The sequence below is a fragment of the Chenopodium album genome, chromosome 2, assembly GCF_948465745.1.
Source record: "Chenopodium album chromosome 2, dcCheAlbu1.1, whole genome shotgun sequence".
NCBI lineage: Eukaryota > Viridiplantae > Streptophyta > Magnoliopsida > Caryophyllales > Amaranthaceae > Chenopodium > Chenopodium album.
In genome coordinates, this window is record NC_137835.1 from 63214539 (window position 1) to 63223258 (window position 8720).

The 8720-nt window shown below is 40.0% G+C and overlaps 1 non-coding gene across 1 annotated transcript; it reads right to left on the minus strand.

Annotated features, from left to right (window-relative positions):
• Positions 1 to 2881: 2881 nt before the first annotated feature.
• Positions 2882 to 2989, minus strand: LOC145607068 (small nucleolar RNA R71). Its single transcript, XR_014105494.1, has one exon. It is a non-coding gene; the product is annotated as a small nucleolar RNA R71 (small nucleolar RNA).
• Between the last annotated feature and the right edge of the window lie 5731 nt (positions 2990 to 8720).

Here is an 8720-nt window from a genome sequence, read left to right on the forward strand (position 1 = left end):
AATCATCTTAGTAGAGGTTTCTCTCCATTTGTTGAAGAAAGAAGTGAAACCTTCATTCTCCTTCTGCTTGAGAATTTCAAGTTCCCTATAGTCAGTTTCAACTTGAATGTTGCACTTGTACCTATCAATGAAAGCGTTTACTATTGACTCCTAAGTAGAGGTTCTTTCTTTCTTAAGAGAGAAGAACCATTGTTGGCAAACAGTTTCAAGAGATAGGGAAAAGAAAGAGGGAAACACCTTCTTGTCAATACCCTTAATGCTCATTATTGTTTCGAAAGCTCTTAAGTGAAAGTAAGGGTTGTCAGTCGCTTTGAATTTCTGGATGTCGTTGGCATTGAACTTCTGCGGAAGAAGATCCTTGTCCACCGAGACCCCTTGTGAGCTAATTCCTTGAAACTTATAGTCACTAGACAACTTGCTCAAACTTTCTTGCATGAGGTCCATCTGTTGTTGCTTCACAAGATCATCGATTTTGAGGGTTAAAACCTTCAACGCCTCGGTCACAGTAATCAATTGGTTCCTGAGCTCATTAACATCCTCTTGAGTTGCCATTATCTTCTTAGCGTTCCTTTTACGAGCGATTGGTTTGTCGAAAAGTTGAACTTGAATAAAAAGATTGTCTTTGATCAAACTCCCTTCCTTTCTTGACCATGCGCTGTAAATTAAACCATTTTTGTTTTAATGAATTGACTCAAATTGACTTTGACTTTACGGGTTTTGAAAAAGGAAAAAAGCAAAAATAGGGTGCATATTAGGGTGCATATTTTTGGCGAAAATAGGGTGTATATTTTTGGGAATCATGGCAAAAATAGGGTGTATATTTTTGGGAATCAAGTATAGGGTTCAATCAAGTGGTTTAAATTGGAGGATTAATATCCGACTTACCCCCCTAAAAAAATGACGGAAAATACGCGCATATAAGACTCTCTTAGACATGGTCAAAGTGTGCATTAGTGTGTGCTTTATATGGTGAGTGTAAGTCACATGCTTTGACTTTTGTGTAAGACCATGGGACTTAGTGCCTAGAATCGATTAAGGACTTGACACGGTATTATTACCAGTAAAAATTAACCGAATTGATTAGCAAACTGTTCAATTAGACACAAAGTGATGACTCGAGCAATAAACTGAACTATCGCCAAAACGACAGGACTGGCGCTTCTATTTGCAATGTAGCACCAGACGACAGGACTGTCGCCAGGCGCTACGCACCACAGAGTGGCGCTGCAGTTTAAATCTTGGCGCCATTGCTGGAACGTCGATCTGGAACTACTTTCAGTATTATTACTTTAAAGGGTATGCCTAAAGTCGTACTAAGTCAACTCTGATTATTAGAATTTAATTACTCAAATTAATTAATTAATTAATTAATTAATTAATTAATTAGGCAAAGTTCTTTTGTCATAAATCAGTTTATTTAGTCTTAACACAAGTCAAACAAACGGTTAGGAAAAACACATATTGTATGCACAACAAATAATGCACAATTAGTTAAGTAGGCACAACATGATGCAATGAGTTTGCAACCTAACCATGGCTCTAGTTCTCTAAGTTCAGGATATGGGTTAGTCAAAGAGGGTCCATGATTAATTGTCCGGATGCACCGCGCAAAAGCCTAACCGTGAAGTGTTGGCGTGAGTGGATGGGACACCGCGAGTTAAGAAAAACTCGCTTCCATGGTTTGGTGAATTCAACATTCTCGGATGTACTCTTTATTGCACAGAGCGTTCAATCGGGTAGATGGAGCATGAATTCCCAGAGGGTTATTTCCATATGCAGAACACATATGGGTTTCAGAAAAGTGAGAAAAACTCAATCAGGAAGTAGGATCGAGCAAACAGTGCTTAAAACTGGTCAAAATTAGAACCCATATTTCTGGCTCGATATTGGAAGAACTTGGCGCCAACAAACAGAGGTCGACGCCAACGATTCGGCTTTAGCACCTGGCGACAAAAGCTGTCGTCTGGCGCTAAAGTCAAATAATTGGCGCTAGACTTTGTTTCCTCCTATAGTGGTTCGACCCTCGACTTACTTACTCTATAAGTCAAATAATAGCTTAGCTTTGACATTAGCATTCACCTCCTATAGTGGTTCGACCCTCGACTTACTCTATGCTTTGTATAGGGGTGTGTTGAGATATTACAAATTTTGTTTTAACCTAGGGTAGATTAGTTTTCAACGACCTAGTCTCCGCCCTAGATAAAAAATGGCGCTGTTGCCGGGGAATGGCGTAGATGATTGCTTTTGTTGTTGAGTCTATTTCATCTTTTTTGCAAAAATACAAAAATATTTTTCTCTTTAGGCTACATTTGTAGACGTGCTATTGATATTTTCTTTGAGTTTTTTGTATGCGTTGGATAAGAGGAAGGACTTTAGTGTCATTTGATCCGGAAATCGAGAGAACAATAACAAGGAAAAGGGTTGATAATCGTTCTATGAGTCCAAGCTCTCCAAGAGAAGAAATTCACCAAGAAAGAGAAGAGGAGGATCAAGTAAGCATGGGAGATAATCCAAGAGTTGCTTTGAAGGAGTTGGGAACTCCCGGTGCATATAGGTTTGAAAGTGGGATTGCATTTCCAACAACTCCGGCGAACGACTTTGAAATAAGACCGGCTATGATCACTTTGATCGAAAGGAGAAAATTTAGTGGGGCTAAGAGTGAGAGTCCGCTAAACCATCTCAAAGAGTTCGAGAAGTATTGTAACACTATTAAAGTGAATGGTGTTTCTCAAGAGTTTATCCGGCTCAAGTTGTTTCCCTTCTCTCTCATAGGTCGAGCCTTAGAATGGTTGAACAAGGAGGTCAAGCCGAATTCTCTTAGAACATGGGATGAAGTTACCAAGGAATTCTTGTCTAGGTTCTACCCCCAAAAGAAAATGGCGGAGTCAAGGACTTTGATCCAAAGTTTCAAGCAAAAACCTAGCGAGAGCTTGTATGAAGCTTGGGAGAGATATAAGGAGTATCAAAGAGAATGTCCCCATCATGGCATCCCAACCTATCAAATCATTTAAATTTTCTATGGAGGGTTGAGTCCTTAAGGCAAATTGTGTCTTGATGCGGGAGCCGGAGGCCCAATCATGAACAAAACCGAAGAAGAGGTTATGGATATTGTAGAAGATGTGGTGCGCCATTATATGGATTGGCAAGAAGGAGAAAGAGATTCTTCGAGCAAGAATAGATCAACGGTTTACTCGGTTGATCACCTTAATGCCATCAACAATCTATCCTCACAAATTGCAAGTTCGGGAAAGGAGATGACAACAATCAAGGCCAAGCTTGAGAGTGCAACTTCCAATGCACAAGGTCATCCCTCCCACATTAAAGTGAGAGGTACATCTTCTAACTCTACTCTTCCTTCTACTTCTAATAATATGCCCAATGGATGCTTATTTTGTGATGTTTGTGGGTCCTATGACCATGATGCTTCTACTTGTTCAAATGGGTTTGAAAATCTTGATAATGGTTAGAGTAGTGAATGTGAACATGTGAATTTTGTCTCAAACAATAACAATGGTCAAAGGTTTGATGGACCAAGAAACTTTTGAAATAGAAATTCTCACCAACAAGGTGGATTTGATAACTATAATAATGGTAATTATAGGAACCAAGGAAACCAAGGTTTAAGAGGCAACTATAATAACTAAGGTTATGGTAATCAAAACCAAGGCCAAGTTTATGGAAATCAAAGCCAATCTCAAGGCTTCAGTGGCCAAAACCAAAATTTTGGCAACAATCAAAATCGAGGCAATTGGAACAATCAAAATAGGGGGAATTTTCAAACAACCAAAGGGGACCCCCACCCAGATTTGGTCCAAAACCTCAAGGTGTTGGTGAAAATTCCTATTCTCAATCGTCCAAATCTAATTTGGAGGAGATAATTGAAAATCAAACAAAAATCTTGAATACCTATATGGCGGTGAGCGATAAGAAATTTAATGAGGTCATGACACATAACAAAATGCTTGAGACACAAATCACACAACTAGCAAACACTTTGAAAGATTGTGCTAGTCCTTCTTCATTGCCTTCTCAAGGAGTTGATCCTAAGAAACCCGTTTATTCCATCACCACAAGGAGTGGAAGAGTTCTAAAAGAGAGAGTTTCTAGGGATAGTGAGGAGGATAAGAAGAAGAGTGTTTCAAGTGAGCAAAAAGAGAAAGATGTGAGAAAAGAAGAGAGCCATGAGAAAAAGAAGAGTGATGAGAGAAAGCAAGAGGAAGTGAGAAAACCCGACCTTCCATATCCCCAAAAGTTTATGAGGAACAAATTACATGAACAATTTGGGAGATTTCTTGATATGTTGAAGGAGGTCCATCTTTCTATCCCTCTTACTGAAGTCATGACCCAAATGCCTAGATATTTCAAATTCCTTAAGGATATCTTGACTAGAAAGAGAGATTTTGATGAGATAGATTCGGTAGAGCTTGGTGAGTGTTGTAGCGCTTTGATTCACAATGACTTCCCCTACAAGATGAAAGATCCGGGTAATTTCTCCATTCCTTGCAAAATCAAGAGTAAGTTGTTTGAGAATGCTTTGTGTGACTTGGGTGCTAGTGTTAGCATTATGCCTTTCTCGGTCTTCAAGAAGCTTAATCTAGGAGAACTTCTTCCTACCAACATGACTTTGCAATTGGCCGATAGATCCATCAAGTTTCCAAAGGGAAGAGTTGAGGATGTTACCCTTATGATAGGTGGTTTTACAATTCCTGTTGATTTCATTGTGCTTGAAATAGAAGAAGATGACCACATTCTTATTATCTTAGGGAGACCGTTCTTAGCTACTTCAGGAGCTTTTATTGATGTTAATGGAGACCATATTACTTTGAGAGTTGTTAACAAGAAAGAGAGTTTTGAGCTAAAACCGATGCATGAGTCCTTATCCCTTGTGAAAGGAATCAAGAGTGATGATTCCCTTCGTTCATTTGATAATGTGTATGTGATTGATTCTTCATCTAACAATGTTAATGATATTTTTTATGATGTGCTTGTGAGTTTTGATTGCATGAAAGTTAGTGAAGATAAGAAGGAGCTTTCAAAGGATATGAACGAAGACGAGATTGACATTCCTCATTGGTTTGAGCTCTACCCTCAAGAGGAGGAGGATGATTCCATGGATGTAGATGTGTGAAACCGTTTACAAAAAGAAAAAAAGTCAAGAAGAAAGCAAGAGCTTTGAGGAAGAAGAGAATAAGATTGAAGTTGAGAAATGAAAAGATTGTTTTTTAAGTGCAAGCAAGTGAAGTCTTGTCAAGCAACAACGAGAGGTTGCTTAAAAATGAAGGAGAAGTTGTTCTATCCGCTACCTTGGACAAGGTGGTGTTCTTTGACCCTCTATGATTTGGAGGAAGGGTCAAGCTTAGGACCTTAAGCAAGCGCTTCCCGAGAGGCAACCCGAAGATTTTTAACCTTTTCTTTTGATTTCTATTTTTCTTAATTTTCTTTCTTTTAGTTTCTTTTCTTTTCTTTCACTTGTTTTTCTTTTGGATTTATAAGTTGAATTCTTGGAGTTGGATTACATCAAGTGAGAACGAGCAATGGAATGGTGTTTTGCGGTTTTTGATGTGATTATATTCTATTTTATCGAAATTTTTAGGTAAAAGGGGTAAGAATTATTAGCAAGGTAAGATAGGAAATTTGTGCTTAAGTTTGAAGAAAATTTGAACTTGGTGAGTTCATTGTGGTGCTACCATTATTTTAGGGATGTTGAACCCACATTCTTCATATTTAGAAATTGATTGTTATGATGGTTCAAAAATCCCGGAAAGATAATTATCGAAGCACCCACGCATGAACGCACCAAGGAGAAAAGCATGAGGGGCATCAGCTAGCGCGGGCGCGCTGCCAGGTCACGCGACCGCGTTACCCCCCATCCGAGCCTTATCTTTTCTTTCTTCTTCTTTATTTTCCCTCATTTCCCCTTCACCCTCATTTCTCACGCACTCTTAACCCTTCACCCTCATCTAGGCTGCACCGCACCATATCCTTACTCATTTTCATCATTTTTAACTCAAATTCCTCCAAATTTCCATTAAAATTCATCAAATCCTTTTTCATTTCTTTTATTTTTAACAAAATTCATACTACCTTTCATCCATAACAACCACCATTCTCTCTCCTCCATTGTTGAAGCTAATTTGGGGAATTTTCGTGTGGGTGGAAATTGGTGGCCAAAGCTTGCTCTAACTTGCTTCTTGTATGATATAATCATCTTCTCTTACTCTTAATTGCTTTATTATACCATATAATTGCATGTTTTAGGTAGTTCATGGGTATGATTAGTAGTAGTATGTATTTTGGTGATTTTGATGGTTGAAATTGGATTTTGGTTGGTTATTTGTGATGTATGATGGTTGATTATTTCTTACATTGTGTTGTTTGTTGTTTGTGTAGCAAGATTGATCGTAATTGTTGAGAATTGTTGTGGTCGGATTTTTGGTAGTGCTACATTGATATTGTTGAGCTTTGGTTCTTGGTCCCTTTGTGCTTGGTGTATGGTTTGAATGCATTTGTTGGCTTAAATTGGTGGTGATTGTGTACATTTGGGATTGCTCAATTTTGGTAGTGAGTTGTTGCTTGACTTTATTGGTAAAGGAGTTTGATTGAAGGATTCTAAATTGTTGATTGGAGTTTATTATGGTGATTGCATCATATTGTGATTGGATTGTTGAGTTACTATCTTTGAGAATTAATCATGTCTAAACACATCAAAAACCTCCTCAAGAAACAAAAAACCAATGTCACTATTAAAGAACCCGCTCCTTCTCCCTCTACCTCACAACCTCGTCAACCTACCCCTATCCCCAAACTATGAATTACCGACCCCATTAAAAAAGCTAGATACACCAAACTCAAAGAAAATCGTTCCCTTAAACCTTCCCGACACTACTTCCAAGCGGACATGATTAAGTTGGGAATTGATAAAGATTTAAGGGAAGTGCTTAACAACCTTCGTATAGGATCATTCGTGAGCCGGAGCTTCCGTACCTATGTTCAACCGACTTTGGAGTTCTTGGCCACGGTTGATCTTGTGGTGGCCGAGGGTGGTTACCACCGTGTTTGTTTTTAGCTCTTCAACATTCAATTTTATCAATCCCTAGAAGAGTTCAATGCGGCTCTAGACTTCGATCCAAACTCAGATATTTTGGATCCCGATCTCTTCTTCAATCATGAATATGATCAAAATTCATGGTGGGACGACATTTCAGGATGTGGTGACTTTGTGACCCGGTATGTCAAGATTAGTAAGGTGTACCAGCCATGTCTCCGGGTTCTCCATCGGCTTTTGGGGTATTCGATGTTTCCGAAGCAAGAATTGGGAAAGATGAGCCAGCTGGAGCTTTGGATTCTTTGGGTGGCTACTCGTGTGGAGTACCGAGGTCGCCTAAATTTGGGGTACACTTTTGTCAACTATTTCCAAGGATTGCAAGATAGGGATTCCGGCGAAATCCCTTGTGGGAGCATGGTAATAAGGCTAGTGACTAACCTTGAGCTCGGGCACTATTTTCCATCTTGCACTCCGGTGGGGGATGTTTATTCTCTCTACCTCGACGTCCGGCAATTGAAGCAAATCCAGTTCTTAGCAAAGAATGATGAAGACGAGGTGTTTGATTGGCTAAGGGATAACGCACATTAGGGCTATCTCCCTAACCCCTCCTTGACTTCTCTCCACCGCGAGAATGTGGCAAACATTTGGCATGTCTCCAAAAGTCACCGCCCTCCCTACTATGATGATGATGAGGATATGGGTGAAAAAGAGGAAGAAGAGCCGCAACAACAACAACAACAACAACAACAACAACAACAACAACAACAACAACAACAACAACAACAACAACAACAATAACAACAACAACAACATCAAGAGCAACATCACCAATTTCCTAACTCCGACTTGGATGCCCTTAGTGCTCAAATGAAGGGAATGCAAATCCGGTTGGAGGGCATGTATGATCAAGATTTTGAGGCACTCTATTTTCATATGAGAGGGATTTCAGAGATGCAACAAGGTATGTTTCTCCAACAACAACATTTGTATGATGCGGGTGTTAACCGGGGAGAAATCACTCCCTCGGTTAACTACCCTTACTTTCCACCCCAATATGGTCCTATACCATATTTTGGGGGTGATAGGGTACCCACATACCCATATTGGTAAGAACCCCCAGGGTCCAACACCGAGACTCGCTCATTCCCCGATGAGCACGGTAACTATGATTACCGTGTTCCCGGTGGGAGCGACTTTAGGGGTGATCCTAATTACCCCTATGTACACCCCGATCACCCACTACCGCTCGCCTTGCCCGAGCAATTCACTCCCCTTTCCCCTTGGCAACAAGATAACTTTAGGGGGCATTATGGTTGGCCACCCAGTTACACCGGGGGATGGGATCCTTATGGTCCCCCATCCGGGTTTTCCTATGATGAGGATAACAATGATGGCTCCGGGCCGAGTGGTAGTGGTAGTTAGTCCCCTCATTTTTGTGCCATGTGCCTCCATCTCTTGTCTTATTTTTGCTTGTTTTGTATTGTTGGGATGTTGAGATGTATCTATGATTAGCTTGGGGGAACTTTTCCTTTTCTTAGGGGTTTGTCTCGGTGGCCAATTTGTTGTTGAAACTCACCTTGTTTCTTTTGCCTCTTTGTATGATGATCTCTTTCTTGATTCCTCTTTGATGATGTTTGCTCATTCTTGATCTTCTTGTTGTTGTGATGATAATGCG